Below are 20,106 nucleotides of genomic sequence, written 5' to 3' on the forward strand. Positions count from 1 at the left end.
TTTAATTCCTTAAAAAAACATATAATCTTAAAACGTAAGTAATGTGATAAAAATGAGAAAATAACCTACCTGATAGAAAAAAAGCTACTGTATTTGTATATAGCCATGTATAAGGGAGGATTCGTTAACCTGACTATACATTTAGGTCCTATAAATAAAGCTTATGACTAAAAATAGGTGGGTATCTGATTTAAAAAAAAAACTAACTTTAGCCTACTAGCACTAAAATCAAGATCCACCCTCCATTCAGATGGCCATCCATACGCTTCCTCCAAAACACATGAACAGACCAGACGTTCACATTTCATGTCTCATTCACTAGTGAGAAGCCTTTCCAGTACAAAGTGAATAACAACATAAACAACTGTTTGAAATCAGAATTAGATACAGCACGTTTTCGGTTGTGTAGATGTAGTAGTTTGCTTGTAATTTTGAAAACATAAATATTGTTACGCTAATTCTTAAAGGTACACAAACTACAAAAGCAACATAGCTATATACGTTTACATGCAACCAAATAATCCGTTTGTAGTCTCATTGATGGCTCAATCATACTAAAAAGCATTCATGTAAACACCTTAATCAATACCATTCAGGCTGATCGGATGCAAATTTTGATCGTATTAAAAGATGTGGTGTATTCCGATCTTTGATCCGATCATCAGGAGAAAAATATGCATGTAAATGCATGAATCGTAGTGTTTTCTCAATCAGATGTAAAAAGACCTTGTGCGCAGAACAGTTGTGCTTAAGTTCACGTCTTATATTTACCTCTTATTTATGTATCACGTTAATCTTGTCACAGAAACTTGCAATAGCAAGGCAATGGCAACACACATTATTAACTTCTGCATGCATGAGCATTTGCCGGTATTCATTTGTGTGGTCTAACGTTACAATAAATAGAAACCAAATACAATAATAAATTATCTCTTTTAAACAATATTACAAATAAGAAATCTGAAAAAATCCAAAGTGCTCAAAAATAGCTGAAAAAAATTTTGTTTGGGAAAAATTTGTTAGGTGCTCTTTGGTGTAGGGTATACTAAACGTGAAAGAAAGGGGAATCCAAGGCACTCTTCATATATCAAAAGGTAAAAAGCCTTTATTTAAATATGGCTAAAACATTAAAAACATATAACAGGGCAGTAACCCACGCGTAGCGGCACAGATAGCCTTCTTCATGTCTGCTGCCGTGTTGGATAAACAAAACTGCTTCGGTGTGTCGTGCTGCCTCCTCCCCATTCTGTGATTGGTTTCCTATTTCAGGGGGGAAATGGTCCATAGTTTCCATGCTAGACTTGCCATGTGAATAAATTTGCACGCAAGGCAGCATGGGGAAACCCGACTACAGTTACTGATGTTAATTTGGGTTTTTGCTCTTTCCTGATCCAGACAGTTTTTGCCGTTGTTGTTTCAAAAGATATGTTTTGTTTTGTGGCTCATGTGCAGGTTGTAAATTCAGCAAGAAAGTTGGTTGCCTCTGTTTACAGAGTGGACGTGAACACGCTGATGATGTATGATGTGTCCTCCTGGTCTCTGGGCATTAATTGGGTTATTTGCCCTCTAAGGTGGTGTAAGGTCCCTTTTCCGGGTCCGCCCACAGGTCCAACGACGGTAGCCAATGGCGCGGCAGAAGTATATTTGCGCGTTGCTGTCTTTCCTTTTCGCAACATAACAGAATTGGTTTAAAGATGTTTGTTTACAAACAAATATGAATTAATATACATTACCTCGTTATTTCATCTGACTCCTTAAAGAAACAGTTTAAGAATTTATTGGTGATTATTAAATTTGGATAAACGTTTGATCATTCTATTCACTCATGTTTACATTGAACTCATTCATTCGATTATCAATGTCATATCAGTCCACACCGGCCGTTGTGTGGGTACTGAACGCAAACTCGACCATACAACTAATCAAGAGTTAAGAATTTCGTCAGACCTTATAATTAATGGCAGTCAATACGTCGATGCTTAACCCTGTAGTTAAAATTAAGTGGTTCGTCAAACCAAAATAATCTAACGAAAAGGCAGACGATAAGCCAAACTTACCCTATTAAGAGTAAGTGGTTCGTCAGACCAAAATAGTAAAAGGCAGACGATACGCCAAACTTAACCCTATTAAGAGTAAGTGGTTCGTCAGACCAAATAACCAAAACACAAAATGGCAGACAATACGCCTACTTAATCTTGGCCGTAGATTTGCGGTAACAAAGGATACATCAATTTACTTGTAGTCAATAATTCAGAGTAAGGCAGAATGAATGCAAAACGTAACAATTTATTAACCAGGTAACGGTACAATAATTCAAAAGCCAATTCAACCTATATAGTATATTAATCAATCATAAGAAATATCAATAGTATGAAATAGTTCAAAACAATGTAATACATTGACCAATCATACAAAACCCTTAATGGTACGAAATGAGAAAGTTTGAAATGTTACCTGGAGATGAAAAACTACACACAGAGCTTGTGTGGGAAATCTGTCTACAGACTCCCTGAAATGTTTGTCAGCTCTCCTTAAATACCCAGACGGAATAAACATTATGTATACATTATTTACCAATGGAAGTTTGCAGTGATTGGTTCTTACAAACCTGTGGGAGGCACCTCGTCCTGGATACATTTGTAGTGGGGTGTAAGCTCTATAAGGGTGTAACTCTATTAAACCTTTGTTTTATTGATATGGGAATGAAACCTGTGTACCAGTCGCGATGAAACCTTTTTAATGAAATCAAACATGAATAACAATGAAAGGAGGGGTAGAGGGGTCAGACATCTGTCTGCAGATCTACCATTTGTATGGAGATGTGATGTTTGACAATACAAAGTTCTGATTCTCGGGAGAGGTGTTTTGGGGGTCTTGGTCTCCTGCCGTGAGTCCTGTGGGAAACCTGTTGTGTTGCAAGAGGTTCTCTTTTGATGTTCTGCTGCCTCGGGCACCTACAGGGCACACACACTGCACTCTCGGGCATCCATGCGGAAGGGCTGACCTTTTGGTCAGGATCAATCAAAATTCTTACGGGAATATTAAACAGTGCATTATACAGTCTGCCAAACATGTTTTTTTTTATTTTTAAATAGTAATTGTATTAATTAAAATCAGTATTTTACAGTGATAATCATGTCAAATGATAATCATCAAGTGTTACTACATCATTCTAAAGTAATTACTTCAATAGGATCAATATTCTATAGTAAAGATCATAGTTACCAACTAGTAATTCCTTTAATAGCCCTTACGAAAATGGTTTTACAGAAAAAATAAACATGGTTACTGTAGTAAAACACAATTTAATTTTAAAAATCATATTTAACCCTTGACTTGTGTAGTAAAATCATGGTTTTGCTGATAGTAATCACTACACAAAAACCATGGTTAATACACTGTTACCATAATAAAACATGTTTAATAAAGGGAGGTACCATAATGTGTGTTATTAATTGCATTCAATAAATTTCGTTGCAGTTCAGTCATCTCCTGTGGGCAGTGTTTGAATCAACAGTGATTTATATTTTAATATTTGGTGAAGATCATTACACTGTTTATCTTATATTGTGTACACTCTCACTCACTGTACATCCTACTGACACCCCAGAAACAACAGAGCCGAAATCTGCCTCCAGATCCAGTAGCGCCTCACTGCAGAACGCGACATCCGGGGGGCGGGGTTGGATTTAGATCCAGGGGTGGAGCTGGATCCCGATCCAGAGATCCCATTGGTCGGCAGTTTTACCACAAGACACGTCATACACGTGTTGCTGCGTTACCATTTCCGCATTAAGTCGTAACTAAATTAAGTTATTATTTTGACATAAAAAGTAACTTTACTTATGACTACAATAAAAGTAGTGCCTTTAGGGTGAAATGTAAGTTTTTTGCTATAATGTTTTATGCTTTATGCTATAATGAGTAAAACATTTCGGGTAAGCCTACTATGATCTTACCACATGCCGTTTAAGACCTATTAATGGATACAGTATAAATATGCATAATTATTAAAATATATAGGCTATGGCATGTTATTTAGAAATTAATAAATTGAATGTTTATCTTGTATGGACTTTGAACTTGTTTTAACGCGTCTTTGCTTACAGCCATTAGGAAACAGGTTTCCCTCGTAGATGGTTTACTTTTTTTATTTGCTAATAAAAGATATCAAATAAATTTGTTTTTATATTTACTCGTATAGGAATAGCTGTGTTATAACAAGTGGGATAATGTACAAATAAATCTCTTCAGTGATATCAAACTGTCGGGAACTTGTCCGTACCTCTCCTTACACCTAACTGTGATACTTTCTAAATTGTGAATCTTTCTCAACTATATTATTAATCAAACATACACCTAATTGATAAGAGCAAACGCTGGCGACCACAGGTTGCAACTAATTGCGGGCTGCAACAACGCAAATATACTGGTTCATTTGGCGGAACAAAGTATATAAAGTGGGAGGAGTTGGATCCAGATCCAACCCCGCCCCCTGGATGTTGTGTTCTGCAGTGAGGACCATCTCTCCAGATCTGCAGCCTCCTCATACTCACTTGTAAAGCAGTGAGCGTCTTCTGTCTCCAGTACAGCAGGAGGCGCTGCAGCTCTTTAGTCCGCAAATAAACTCACTAAAGAAAGAAAGAAAGAAAGAAAGAGCGCGCGTGTGATGTGTTTGTGTATCCTCAGTGTTTTTCTCTCTTGCGTGTTTCATTGAGTGTAAACAGAGTCTTGTCTGTGTATTTAAGTGTTGAGACGTTAATGATGAGATGTGCTGTAAATCAGTATGAACTGATCTCTCCATGCTGGATATATTGATGATTTAATCACAGAAATCTCTCAGCTGGAGAAAGAGTTGGCGTTACTGGAGACAAAGCTGAGGTCAAGAGGAGATTTAGCAATTAATCGTGAGGTTTGTACAGCTTAAACATCATTTATCTAAATCAGACAACATCAAATCATTTCTAAATCTTACTGTCTGTGTCTGTTGTGTTTTCAGGATGTGGATTGTTGTGAATCTTCAGTGTATGTGACTGATGATGGGAGTCTGGATTCAGTGTGGATGAGCAGAGATCAGAGCCGCACACCACAGACACTGCTGGACTCTAAACTCTCTGAAGAGAAATCCAGACACACACAAGACTCCGATCTCAGTCTGACTTTACTCTGTTATACTGAGTCAAAGCTCACAGACACTCAGGACACTACAGTGTGTGACAGTAAACAGAGCTTACAGGAGGATCAAACCTCCACAGAGTCTCTGGATTCTGTCTGTAACGCTGGAGAACAGCAACAGATCCTGCAGACCAAACTGAAGATGTGTTCAGTTAAACTCATCGACTGCACGAACCTCATGATGAAGATTAAAACTGAACCCACAGAAATCAAAACTGAACCCACAGAAATCAAAACTGAACCCACAGAAATCAAAACTGAACCAACAGAAATCAAAACTGAACCCACAGAAGAGGAAGATCGCCCTGATGAAGATGATGACTTTATTACATCAGGTATGTCTCCTTAATTATTGTTGTGTTTTTAACATGTTTAACTGGGAGCACCTATTTTGGGTTTTCAGTCACAAACTCACTGAGTTTAGGATATCTTTAATGCTTATTGAGCAACAGTTATTTAGGCTTAAAGGGTTAGTTCACCCTAAAATAATAATTTGATCATAAATCACTTACCTGCTCTGTGTCGTTCTAAACCCCCAAGTGCTCCGATTGTCTTATGAACACATTTGTAGATATTTTTGATGAGTTTCAAAATTCCCCAGAAAATAATGAAGGTCGTGCTCTTAAACAGGAAATAATATATGGAATTATTTGTGCATCTTTGAATAACTGTAAGAATATTTCCTTATAATATAATTTTTGTAATATAAAGTTTTAAAGCTCACGTAACACACACTGTTTCTGCATTTCTAATCTGGAGTACCTATAGAGTAGTATTACATCCTTTTTATCTCTGAAGAGTCTTTCAGGACACTCCACTACAAACAATTACACAAAGGAAATAGACAGCATTTGCACAAACACTGAGTGCGTTTATATGCACAGAATAAGCGGATAACTATCAAAAATCTGCTTATTATAGAAAACTGTTTTCATGCGTTTACATGCAAATCAATAATCTGGCTATGCAGACAACTGCGCTTACATGGGACTTGAAGAATTCAAGAAGTTTTCTCGCTGGCAGTGACTTCACCACCTATAGTACATAATAGTTGATCAAAAAGCCGACGGCATATATCTGTCTAAAGCTATATTGTTGTATCTCTTCTCGTGTCTGCAGAACCTGTAAATGTAACATGAGCTTGTATTTTAACAGTTTCTCTGCCAACTGCTTTAGTCGAGCTGAGACTTTTATACGTTACTTTACTCTGCCACTGCTGTAGTTGTCACTGTCCAGTTGTCTGGACATGATTGTATCGTATCGTGACTAGGGATGCACCGAAATTTCGGTCGCCGAAAATTTCGGCCGAAAATGGCATTTTCGGTTTCGGGCCGAAATAAAAAATCCAGCCGAAAATGTAAACCGAAAATGAATGTCAACCGCGCCCCTCCCATCTGTGCGCTAGCGCTTGGGTTTCACTCACGGAGATCAGTCGTCTCCCACCCCTCCCCTTCATGCTCAATAGTGCTGCAACGACGCGGCGACGTCATCGATTACGTCGACTACACGACGCGTCACGCTGTTTACATTAATCTCGCGTAATGGCGGCTTCTGCTCCTGGCAGTGTTATCCATACATTTATTTGTTTGTGTGCGCCACAAACTCAACAATGGTGGCAACATTTACATTTTTATTTTAATTTAAAACGGCTTCATTTATTGTTGTGAGCGCTTGGTGGTGCCTCTCTTGTGCACGCTCTCTCACGCTGTCTCTCTCTCTCTGTGCGTGAAGCCCCTAGACAGCGCCTCTCATACATGACACTGAGTGAAAGAATTAAAAGTTGGACATGTTTTCCATGCGGATTCCTCTGTGTACTTGCATTTTCACGTAAACGTCAGATGTTACTGACAGAGAAGACGACTGATTCGAGTTTATCATGAAAGGTTTAGCAATGTTTTCCCACACACACTGGTTCTCTATGTGATTGTGCGCGAGCTCTCTCTCTCCTATGCCCGCGCATTCCTTCTGTAGTAACTCTGTGTAATGGCAATTTTGTAATTTGCGCCGAATTGTCTGCGATGTCTCGTTTATAAATCAAGATTTTAGTAACTTAGTAGTTAAAGTAACAGCTGGTTGGATTAAACACAAGGTTATTGGGTCCTGTTTAGTCACTATTTTAATAGTCTTTGGGGTGGTTTCCTGGACAGAGATTAGCTTAAGCCAGAACTAGACCTTAGTTTAATTAGGAAATATAAGTTGTTTAAACAAACATGCCTTACTAAAAACATTACTTGTGTGCATTTTGAGGACAAACTAAAGGCACTGATGTATTTAAAGATATGTCAGTGCAAGATGTTTTCAGTTTGGACAGCTCTTATGTTTATTTTAGTCTAGGACTAGTCTAATCCCTGTCTGGGAAAACGCCACTATGGGGCGGTTTCTCGGACAGGGATTAGACTAGTCCTAGACTTAAACACTTTAAAGATCTCTCCAAACTGAAAACAACTTGCACTGACATATCTTAAAATACACCAGTGCCCTTTGTTTTGCCTCAAAATGCACACAGGTAATGTTTTTAGTAAGGCATGTTTGTTAAAACTAGTTATATTTCTTAATTAAACTAAGGCCTAGTCCTGGATTAAGCTAATCCTGGTCCGGGAAACCGCCCCTATATGTCTGACAACAGAACAGATAAGTTAATATGTGAAAATAGCATTCAGTTGTGTTAAAATGCTAATTTCATACCTTATTAATGTACAACTTTGTTCTTTTTTATAAATGTTTGCAATTTCTTTGTTTATTTGATTTTTCCCACCTTTTTGCTGATCCGAAAAATAATCTAATCTGTGCCTCAAAAACTGTAATGTGATCCAAACTGTGAGTTTTTTTTATTCGTCACACAACCCTAGTAAAGTTAGTACACAGTGATAGCCATAAATGCAATTGTACTAATAACTGGCATAATAATTTATTTCGGTGTTTTGGTTTTTCAGCCTTGGTTTCCTTTTTTCGGTTTCGGCCAAGAATTTTCATTTCGGTGCATCCCTAATCGTGACCCATGTATCGTGATAAGTATTGTATCGGAAGGCCCTTGCCAATACCCAGCCCAAGCGTAGATCACGTTATCAGTTTATTAAGCATAATTGATGTAAGACTGTGCATGTAAACGCACTCACTGTCGTTTTCTCTTCTTTTATTTTTTCTTCCAAGAACAAAAAGCTGTGGAGCATTTTCGTTACCCTAATGTTTGATTCCTGTTTTTTTGTTTGTTCTAAACTTTGTTTGCAATGGTGGATTGGCTACTTTTCTTCACTTATCCTAATTTGTGTCGGAACACGGTCAATACTTTGAAAGCTCCGCGGACACGTGCGCCAAACGCAGGGAAAAGGTACACCTCGCCTTCGTGTAGCGAGCCGCCTTGTCACGTACTTGATGTAGGCACGGATACAATGATGTTTCCGAAAAAGTGGATCATGGAGACATTTTAATCATTCACGATGTCGTCATATCGCTCACCCATATCCATTTATTCGCAACACACGCTCCGGACCCTTGCTTTAAATATCCCATCACTAACAATGACAATGACATCTGTCTTCTGTCTTATGTGTGAATCTAGAAAAAGATACAGAATCTCAATTCTTCATCCTTCTTTGTGTAAATAAGATTGAAAAGACAATTTATTTGTTTCATGTTTCTTTCAGATGTGAAGTGTGATTCATGTTTGGATATAGAAATAACGTCCTCAACATCAAAAGAGCGACTGACAGCACAAACTCTTTCCTGCATCACCTGTGGAAAGACATTCAGCTCACAGAGACATTTAGAGAGACATGAGAGAAAACACACAGAACAGAAACTCTTCACCAGATCTGAGATCAGCTTTACTACCTTACAAGAGAAGAAACTTCATTCAAAAGACCACAGAGAGAAGAAGAAGCAGTTTCACTGTGAGCAGTGTGGGAAGATTTGTGTCTCTTCCTATAAACTAAATGTTCACATGATGATACACAGTGATGAAAAGCCTTTCAACTGCACTGAATGTGGAAAATACTTCAAAACCAAACCAAATCTTAAAGTTCATCAGAGACTTCATACAGGAGAAAAACCTTACAAGTGTCCTCACTGTGGGGACAGTTTTAGTGTAAAGCATACATTACTAAGGCACCAGAGACTTCACACAGGTGAAAAACCTTTCAAATGTTCTCAGTGTGGCAAGACGTTTGCTTGTTCAAGTAACTTAAAAAACCACGAAAGAGTTCATACTGGAGAGAAACATTATCACTGTAGTGTGTGTGGAAAGAGTTTTAGACAACGGGCTACATTACGAAATCACAAGAGAATTCATACAGGTGAAAAACCTTTCAAATGTTCTCAGTGTGACAAGACGTTTGCTTATTCAAGTAACTTAAAAAACCACGAAAGAGTTCATACTGGAGAGAAACCTCATCACTGTAGTGTCTGTGGAAAGAGTTTTAGACAACGGGCTACATTACTAAATCACAAGAGACTTCATACAGGTGAATAACCTTACAAATGCTCTCAGTGTGACGAGACTTTTTCTAAGTCAGATCACTTAAAATCTCATCAGAGAGTTCATAGTGGAGAGAAACCTTAAAGGAACAATATGTAGAAATTTATATCAATTAATAATAAAATGGCCCTGCATGTCACTAGACATTAAGAATTAATTTTCATTTCAAATATTTATATCACTGACATCAGTGGCCTGGCAAGGATATTGTCATGTAAAAAGTGGAGTTGCAGTCCTTAACTGATGTTTATGTTGTCATTTTGCGTATTGGCCACTAGTTGTGTGATTGCAGTACCAGTTTTAGCCACAAGGTTTGTGATTGCAAGATTGAAAGGTCACGTTTTCCTAATCCTATTTTTTAAACCCTAGTTAGTGTGTAATGTTGCTATAACAGCATAAATAATACTTGTAAAATGATAAAGCTCACTGCCAGGCGATATATTTTCTTTAGGCAAGGCAAGGCAAGGCAAGTTTATTTGTATAGCACATTTCATACACAGAGGTCATTCAAAGTGCTTTACATAGAAATGAGAAAATCAAATATACATGAATTTTAAATATCAATTAAAAGAAAATAAATGTGATTTTAATAAAAACTGTTTAAATGTGTGAAAAAGAATAAAACAGGATAAAACTGTTAAAAATAAGAATAAAAACAAGAGAAATAAAAATAATTAAAATAGTGCATATAAAATATAGTGCAATCAGTTCGGACGCAGCATAGTGCTCATTCAGTAAATGCATAGCTAAACAGATGTGTTTTGAGTCTGGATTTGAATGTGACTACTGTTGGAGCACATCTGATCTCTTCTGGAAGCTGGTTCCAGCTGCGACTGGCATAATAGCTAAAAGCTGACTCTCCTTGCTTTGAGTGAACCCTTGGTATTTCTAGCTGATGTGATCCTAATGATCTGAGTGACCTGTTGGGTTTATATTCAATGAGCATATCAACAATGTATTGAGGTCCTAGTCCATTGAGTGATTTATATACCATTAATAATACTTTAAAATCAATCCTAAATGTAACTGGTAGCCAGTGTAGCGACCTGAGGACTGGTGTGATATGTTCATATTTTCTGGTTCTGCTCAGAATCCTGGCAGCAGCGTTCTGAACGAGCTGGAGCTGTCTAATGGTCTTTTTGGGAAGGCCAGTGAGGAGTCCATTACAATAATCCACCCTGCTGGTGATGAAAGCATCCACAAGTTTCTCTAAGTCTTGTCTGGAAACAAAGCATCTAATTCTTGCGATATTTTTGAGATGATAATATGCTGATTTAGTTATTGCTTTGACATGACTACTGAAACTAAGGTCCGACTCCAGAATCACACCAAGATTCCTGACTTGATTTTTAGTTGTTTGACCCCTAGCATCAAGGTATGCATTCACCTTGAGAACTTCATCTTTGTTTCCAAACGCAATGACTTCAGTTTTCTCTTTGTTTAACTGAAGAAAGTTTTGGCACATCCAACTGTTAACTTCATCAATGCATTTGCACAGGGAGTCAATGGGGCTGTAGTCATTAGGGGATAGAGCTAAGTAGATCTGAATGTCATCTGCATAACTGTGATAGGCAATTTAGTTCTCTCTCATTATTTGGCTTAGTGGGAGCATATACAGGTTGAACAGGAGTGGCGCTAGAATTGAGCCTTGCGGGACTCCGCATGTCATGGATGTCCACTCAGATTTATGGCCACCTATACTTACATAATAACCTCTCCCTTCTAAGTATGACCTGAACCATTTTAGGACCATCCCAGAAAGCCCGACCCAGTTTTCCAGCCTGTCAAGAAGTATGTTGTGATCGACAGTGTCAAAAGCAGCACTGAGGTCGTAGCACCAGCACTGATAGTTTGCCTGTGTCTGTATTGAGGCGAATATCGTTTATTATCTTTATGAGCGCTGTCTCTGTACTGTGGTGTGGTCTGAAACCAGATTGAAAAATGTCAAAGTAACCATTAGAAATTAAGAATTTGTTCAGCTGATTGAAAACAACTTTTTCAATGATCTTGCCTATGAAAGGAAGATTTGAGATTGGTCTGTAGTTGCTCAATACAGTGTTATCTAGGTTGCTCTTTTTCAGAAGGGGCTTAACAACTGCAGTTTTAAGGGACTTTGGAAAAGTCCCAGAGATAAGTGATGAATTTACAACTTCTAGGAGATCTGCTTCTAAACAGTTAAAGACACTTTTGAAAAAAGATGTTGGGATTGTGTCAAGGGCGCAGGTTGATGTTTTAAGATGCTGTACTGTTTCTTCCAGAGTTTTACCATCAACTGCTTCAAAATCAGACATCGTAACTACTTTCTGATGTTGTGATCTGACTTGTCCGACCCCGGCGCAGCTCAAGGATGTGCTGATCACCTTTCTGATATTATTGATTTTCTCAGAGAAGAAGTTAGCAAACTCACTACATTTGCTGTCTGAGAGCATTTCACTAGGAATGTGACTTGGGGGGGTTGTTAGTCTCTCTATAGTAGCAAAAAGAGTGTGTGTGTTATTTATGTTGTTGTTTATAATATTTGAAAAGAAAGTCTGTCTAGCTTTGCCTAGTTCCACACTGAAAGCACGAAGGCTGTCTTTATAGATATGATAATGGACTACAAGTTTTGTCTTCCGCCACATGCGCTCAGCTTTTCTGCATTGTCTCTTCATATTCTGCACCTCTGTTGAGTTTCTCCAAGGTGATTTTTGCCTGCCATTCTTCTTCCTGACTTTTACAGGAGCAATATCATCAATTGCACTCTTAACTTTCGAATTAAAGGAATCAAGGAGAAAATCAACAGAGTCTGCAGATATGCTTGGTGTTAAAGATATAGCCTTCATAAATAGCACACTGGTGTTCTTATTTAAGCATCTCTTTTTGACAGACACAGATTTAGTTTTAATAGTAGGAGAGATTAATATATCAAAGAAAATACAGAAATGATCAGACAGTGCTACATCCTTAATAACAATTGATGAGATGTTTAAACCCTTACTGATAATTAAATCTAGAGTGTGTCCACGATTGTGTGTGGGTCCATGTACATGTTGAGTCAAATCAAAAGTATTTAAAACAGCTGTGACATCTTTTGCCATAATACTGTCTGGCTTATCTATTTGAATGTTAAAATCTCCAGCAATAGCAAAACAGTCAAACTCTGAGGAAATCATTGATAACAGTTGTAAAGTCCTCAACAAATGCTGGAGAGTATTTTGGGGGCCTGTAAATAATGATAAGTAGAATGCGTGGGGTACCTTTCAACACAATACCTAGATATTCAAAAGACGGGTAATTCCCAAATGACACTTGCTTACATTGAAAGACATCTTTAAAAAGAGAAGCTACACCTCCCCCTCTCCTATTAGTTCTGCAGACATTCATAAAAGTAAAGTTAGGAGGGGCTGTTTCATTAAGGACTGTTGCACTGTAGCTTTCTTCTAGCCATGTTTCATTTAGAAACATAAAATCCAGGTTGTTTGTGGTTATTAAGTCGCTGACTAGAAGTGATTTATTTTTAAGTTAACAGAATTCTCCTTTCAAAGCTTACAGCGAGCGGCCGGTTTGGACTACAGACCTCTACTTCCTGTTTTAATGACTACAATAGAACAGTTTTTGACTAAACCCCGCCCACAGGAATATGTCAGTCGCCAGCTAAGCTAACGGCAAGCTAATCAGCCCGTTTTGAGGACAGTGAAAACAGCGCTATACAGATAAGTAAATTATTTGACCTCTAAGCACAAGAGATTCCATACAGGTGAAAAACCCAACAAGACGTTTGCTCTGTCAAGTCACTTCCCTTCTGAAAAAAAAAACAATAAAACCTTTACAGAAATTCCTAATGGTTTCCATTAGCTTTTACCATTAAAATCACTACAAAATATCTTCCTTTGAACTAATTAAACGTCTGACCGAACATCTTAAACTATCAGCGTCTAGCAGCGTCTGCGGCCCACATTTTGACCTGACATGATGTCAGTGCCTTAAAATTAGCGTTTTAGGTGCCAAGCTGTTAAGTGTATGTGTCCGGGAGCAAACAAACTGTTCATAATAGTGTTAATAAAATATGAAAAACAACATGAAGTAACACATTTATCATTTTTATGTCCCATTTATCTCTTTTAAGAACTCGTTAATTTTATATTGTGTGCTATGTGATTTTTCTAATTGGTTTTAAAGTATTAATGTCATGAGACCACAATGTCATTAATTGTTCATCAACTTTGGTTGGTATAGAAACACACTGAGAAAGAAATTGTTCAGATTATTCAGTAAACGTCTCCTGACTTCTACTATAGGCCTTTTCTTTGGGCTGGTAAATGAAAGTTTACTTAATTATTCAGTATTTTGTCAGCATTTCATTTTTCTAGGAAAGTTAAAGGACCTGTTATTGCATTGAGAGCATCTTGAACAGATGTGTGATATGGTAGCACAATAGAAATGAACTGCAAGAGCTTGTAGAGAGGAGTAAAGACTGCTGAGAGGAACACCAATATATTTTGAATATACGTTGCATACTTTACAAGCTTGTCACATTTTTACTGCGCAGAAATCATATATTGTATAACAGGTTTCATTCTACCTCATTATTATGACAATCACAGTTGAATGTAATGTGGTAATAAAAAAGGAAGAAAGTCATTGTACAGGTATATGAAAATAAAGGTTTTAAACTTCAACTGCACATTTCATTTGCATATTCAAGAGGGAATAGTTTAAAATAATTTATTTAATTCCTTAAAAAACATATAATCTTAAAACGTAAGTAATGTGATAAAAATGAGAAAATAACGTACCTGATAGAAAAAAAAGTTTTGCTACTGTATTTGTATATAGCCATGTATAAGGGAGAATAAGTTAACCTGACTATACATTTAGGTCCTATAAATAAAGCTTATGACTAAAAATAGGTGGGTATCTGATTTAAAAAAAAACTAACTTTAGCCTACTAGGACTAAAATCACGATCCACCCTCCATTCAGATTGCCATCCATAGTCACGCTTCCTCCAAAACACATGAACAGACCAGAGGTTCACATTTCATGTCTCATTCACTAGTTAGAAGCCTTTCCAGTACAAAGTGAATAACAACATAAACAACTGTTTGAAATCAGAATTAGAAATGGCACGTTTTCGGTTGTGTAGACGTAGTAGTTTGCTTGTGTAATATCCTTGTAATTAGTAAAGGAAAAGCGGACCACAGTATAGCTTTCAGAGTCTTTACTCAACACTTAGAGACAATATTGAGTGGAACAAATAAAGAGGCTGTGCAGAACGACTTAAACACGTCTTTACTCTCTTACTTAACAGACTCACACTACAGGTGCTGGAAAGGCTCAATAAGGTTTTTCTCACAAACTTAACATAACAACGTCCTTTACAATAATGATCCACAAGGTGGCAGTCTTAGCCTATCAATACACAATCTATTACATTCCTCCCCTTTTAGTTTTAAACAAGAACATTTTCTTTCTGTAGTTTAAAATAATAAACAACAAACTGTGCATTTCAATCTCACAACCAAAATAAATCACTTGCCCAATTAAATCTAAACTATAGCAAAATATTAACTCTTATTTTCACAAAGCAAAATGTCTCTTGGCAGCTTATGCGCACTGCAGATTTACATTTACCCACAAAGGTTCTGCCAGTTATAGATCCAGTCTTTTAGGTGGTACACGGACCCTCTCTGGGTACCGCCATTTCTCAGGAGAGCTTTTATTTACTGTGGGAGAGGGCTCTTCGACAACTTGTTCAGTGGGTTTATTGAGAACAGGAGGTGGTATTTGCGTCACAGGTGCACTGGGGAAAACAGTTGGACAAACACAGTCCATAGTTACTGGCGGCTCATTTTCGACCACTGGTGAGGGCAAGCTTTGTGGAAGTGTCACCACATTCCCTCGCTACGGCAACATGTGGTCAACATGCACTGTGCGCTGCCTCTGACCATCTTGTACCACATATGTGACAGCTCCCAGTCTTTTTTTTGCCTGATTCCATTTTTCCACTCCTTCCCTTAAATTTCGGACGCGGACTGCTTCCCCTTCCTGAAAGAAGCGAAGAGATGAGCCACCACAGTCAAGATGAAGTTTCTGAGTGGCTTGTTTTTCTTTAATCCGTCTGGCAAGCGTGGGCCTTAGCAAACTGAAACAAGTTCGTATTTGGCATTTCAGAAATAACTCAGCTGGTGTCCGTCCCGTCACTGTGTGGGGTGTACTGCGGTACATGAGCAGGAAATTTGCAAGTCTATGACTGAGTGACAAGGAACCCTTTTTCTCCACTTCCAACACATCCTTTGTAAGTGCACGTTTCAAAATCTGCACTGACCTCTCTGCAGCTCCATTCGATGCAGGATGATATGCAGGAACCGCAGTGTGTTTGATACCGTTTCTCTCTAGAAACTGTGTAAACTCCCTCGACACCAGCTGTGGACCATTATCTGATACCAGCTCTTCTGGCAGTCCATATGCAGAGAACAGGCTTCGGAGCACTTCAATGGTGTTGTGAGAGGTGGTAGAAGACATAGGAAAAACTTCTATCCACTTTGAATGACTATCGATGACCACCAGAAAATACTGCTTGTCCTTTTCAGCAAAATCAATATGAATTCTCCGCCACACTCTTTCTGGCCATCTCCAGTGGTGCAGCGGTGCAACTGCTGGCATTTTCTGAACAGCTTGACAGATAGAGCAACTTTTCATGAGCTCTTCAATTTCCCCATCGCAGCCAGGCCACCACATGTAACTGCGAGCGAGAGCTTTCATGCGGCATATACCTGGGTGCACATGATGCAGGTCTTCCAGCAAGCGCTGTCGATAGCCTGGGGGTATAATGACTCGCTGGCCCCAAAGAACGCAACCTTGTTCCACTGACAACTCCTGCCTGCGTATGAAATAAGGCCGCAGTGCTTCCGCCTGAACATGACTTGGCCATCCATTCATTGTGTAGCTCCACACTTTGTTCAGTGTAGGATCTTTTAAAGTGGCTCTCTCTATGTCCCTTGCATCCACTGGTAGTTCTTCCACATGTGAGAAGTAGAAAATACCTCCCTCTTCTCCTGTGTTGTCGAATGAGGCACTGGGTAGGCGAGACAAAGCATCAGCATTGGCATGATCAGCTGATCTTCTGTACTCAATATCATAACTGTATGCCATAAGAATGAGAGCCCAGCGTTGCATCCTTAATGCTGCTAAAGTTGGAACTGCTGACTTTGGTCCCAGGATAGTTAACAGCGGTTTGTGATCTGTAATGAGTGTGAATTTCCTCCCATATAGGTATTTATGGAATTTCTTAACTCCAAAAATTATGGCAAGTGCCTCCTTTTCAATTTGGGCATATTTTCTTTCAGCCTTAGTTAATGTCCTTGATGCAAAAGCCACAGGCCGTTCCTCTCCATTTTTCATGACATGAGAAATCACCGCCCCCACTCCATAGGGTGACGCATCACACGCAATCTGGAGTGGCAAACGTGTGTCGTAATGCACCAACACATTATTTTTCTGTAATAGCTGCTTTGCATCTTCAAATGCCTTAGCACACTCAGAAGTCCATACCCACTTTGCCTCTTTTCTCAGCAGGCTGTGTAGAGGGTGGAGAATGGTGGAGGAGTTCGGCAGGAAACGGCTGTAATAGTTAAGAAGACCTAAGAAAGACTTCAGCTCAGTGACATTTTTTGGCTCCGGCGCTTTGTTTATGGCTGCTATCTTTTCATTTGTGGGGTGCAGACCATCCTGGTCGATGCGATGTCCAAGGTACTCCACACTGCTCTGAGAAAAAACTGACATTTAGACAGTTTCACTCGGTCACCATGTTTTTCCAAACGTGTAAGCACTTCATCCAGTCTTTTAAAATGCATCTCTTCAGATGAAGCAGTGATGAGAATATCATCCAAAAAACATGTCACATGATCCAGTCCTAGTAAAATCTGGTCCATAACAGACTGAAAAATTGCAGGTGCACTGGAAACACCATAGCTGAGGCGATGAAAAGTATACAGGCCCTTATGAGTGTTAACTGTCAGGAATTTCTCTGACTCTTCGTCTAACATCAGCTGCTGGTAGGCATGAGAGAGGTCAAGCTTGCTGAACAATGTTCCTCCTGCTAAAGTAGCAAATAAATCTTCGGTGTTAGGTAGTGGGTATGTCTGCTCTTCCATACACCGATTAATACTGACCTTGTAGTCGCTCCAGATATGACTCAAAATCCTCCTTCGCATCATTGTATTCATCCACACGACCGACTGGCACAGCCATGCTGATTGCAATGTTAACTGCTAATACAACACGTGCCTGGTTCCTTCGGAAAAAAAAAACTTTTTTTCAAATTCCTTTACTACGACCAGTGTACGTGACTCTTACAGTTCATTGACGCAGTGGTATTCGTTTAATATCCTCGTCGCCATTTGTAGTATATTGAGTGGAACAAATAAAGAGGCTGTGCAGAACGACTTAAACACGTCTTTACTCTCTTACTTAACAGACTCACACTACAGGTGCTGGAAAGGCTCAATAAGGTTTTTCTCACAAACTTAACATAACAACGGCCTTTACAATAATGATCCACAAGGTGGCAGTCTCAGCCTATCAATACACAATCTATTACAAACATGATGCATGAGCAAGATCACTTCCTTATATATATATATATATATCACATGACCTATGACCACCCCATACTCCCAACTGAATCACCACTGCCCCCTAGAGACAACTCCAATTTCCAGTAACAAAGATATTCCCACTTACTACATTCCTCCCCCCTTAAGCAAATACCAAATCCTACCAAAAAGGTATAATATTGCAAAAAAACATGCATTAAAGGGACACTTCACATCCTTATCGCTTGTCTCTGACCTACAGTCATTTCCCTTAGACCTGGGACTCTCTGTCGCCGCACCAGCTGCTGCGGTCACCTCAGGCAGATCTAGAGGTTCCAGGAACTTTGGTTCCTCCCAATCCTTGTCCTCAGAACTGGCCAATATCTGATCTACATGTCTGCGCACAATGCTACCATCCCCTAACATGACTTTGTAGGAGACCGGGCCGGTCATCTTTGTAATGAACCCAGGGATCCACTTAGGACCGTGACTGAAATTTCTTGTGATCACTGGGTCTCCAACCTGGAAATGTCTTCCTAACATTTGATTGTCATGATGTTTCTTTTGAATATTTTGTTTCCGTTCCACCTTCATTCTGCGGTCGGGATGTATCCTGTCCAACATTGATCTTAACTTCCTCCCTTGTAATAATTCAGCCGGCGACAGGCCCGTGGTGGACTGTGGTGTAATACGGTAACTGAACAGGACTCTTGCCACTTTAGTGTTCAGGCTTCCACCAGCTGCTTTTTTCATCATTGCTTTAAAAGTTTGGACGGCACGCTCTGCACAGCCAGTGGAGGAAGCATGATAAGGCGCAGAAGTGATGTGTTCAATTCCATTTTTTTTCATGAATTCTTCAAGCTCTGTACTCACAAAGCAAGACGCATTATCTGACACAATTGTCTCTGGTATACCATGATTGCTAAAACTCTTCCTTAGACATTCAATTGTAATGGTTTACGTAGCAGACGTAACAGGATAAGCATCCATCCATTTTGAGTGTGCGTCCATCAGGATCAAAAACCTGTGACCCATAAAAGGTTCTGCATAATCAATGTGTAACCTTTGCCAGGGTTTGCTGGGCCACTCCCAGGGATGCAGTGGTGCTAAAGCTGGCGAATTGCGATGTTCTTGACATGGGACACATCTTTTAACAACACTTTCAATGTCTGCGTCCAACTTCGGCCACCAAAAATAGCTGCGTGCTCAAGCTTTCATTCTAGTGATACCAATGTGTCCGTGATGTAGCTGCTGTAACAAAACGTCTCGTCCTGGTGGCGGCACCACTACACGGGTGTAATGAACCCTGTCTGTGTACGCTGTCTTGTACTCTTATTTTGAAGTCATGTCTGTGTCATCCATGTCTGTAGTTCTTTGTAGTTCTTTTGTTCATTGGTCCGTGTGATGATTGTTCCCCAGGTGTGTCTTGTTTTCCCTGATTACTCTGTGTATTTAAGCCTAGTGTTTCCAGTGTCTGATGTCAATCGTTACTAGTTGTTATGGTGTTTCGTGTCCTTGTTCCTTGTTGGAGTACCTACTATGGTTTTTGCTTGTTTGTTGTTATTTTTAATAAACCTCACTGCATTTGGATCCGCATCCTGTCTTACCTGGATTTCACCCGTAACAGAGGGAGCCCCACAGTGCACATCCATCTTGTACACATAATTCTGTTTTCCTCACCACATAAGGTTGAAAAACTGAGTCCTGTACTTGTGGCGGCCACCCATGCTGAATGAACTGGGCTACTCTGGACATCACAGGGTCTCTACCTGTCCATCAACTCATTTCCACTGACGAGATGAGGGCTACATTCTCCATCATCAAAACCCGTTCTTCTTGCTCTTCCTCGAGAGAATGCTGAGGTAGAGGAAGCCGACTCAAC

General features: G+C 39.2%; 1 protein-coding gene across 1 annotated transcript in view; it reads left to right on the plus strand.

The window, feature by feature from the left end:
• LOC129437071 (uncharacterized) overlaps positions 1–14,263 on the plus strand; it is a 121,882-nt gene extending 107,619 nt beyond the window's left edge. The window contains exon 4 of the transcript XR_012367909.1: positions 13,630–14,263. The gene's annotated coding sequence lies outside the window, so the exon portion shown is untranslated. The remainder of the gene's footprint in view (positions 1–13,629) is intronic.
• Positions 14,264–20,106: the final 5,843 nt, after the last annotated feature.

This window comes from Misgurnus anguillicaudatus, chromosome 24 (assembly GCF_027580225.2).
Source record: "Misgurnus anguillicaudatus chromosome 24, ASM2758022v2, whole genome shotgun sequence".
Taxonomy (NCBI): domain Eukaryota; kingdom Metazoa; phylum Chordata; class Actinopteri; order Cypriniformes; family Cobitidae; genus Misgurnus; species Misgurnus anguillicaudatus.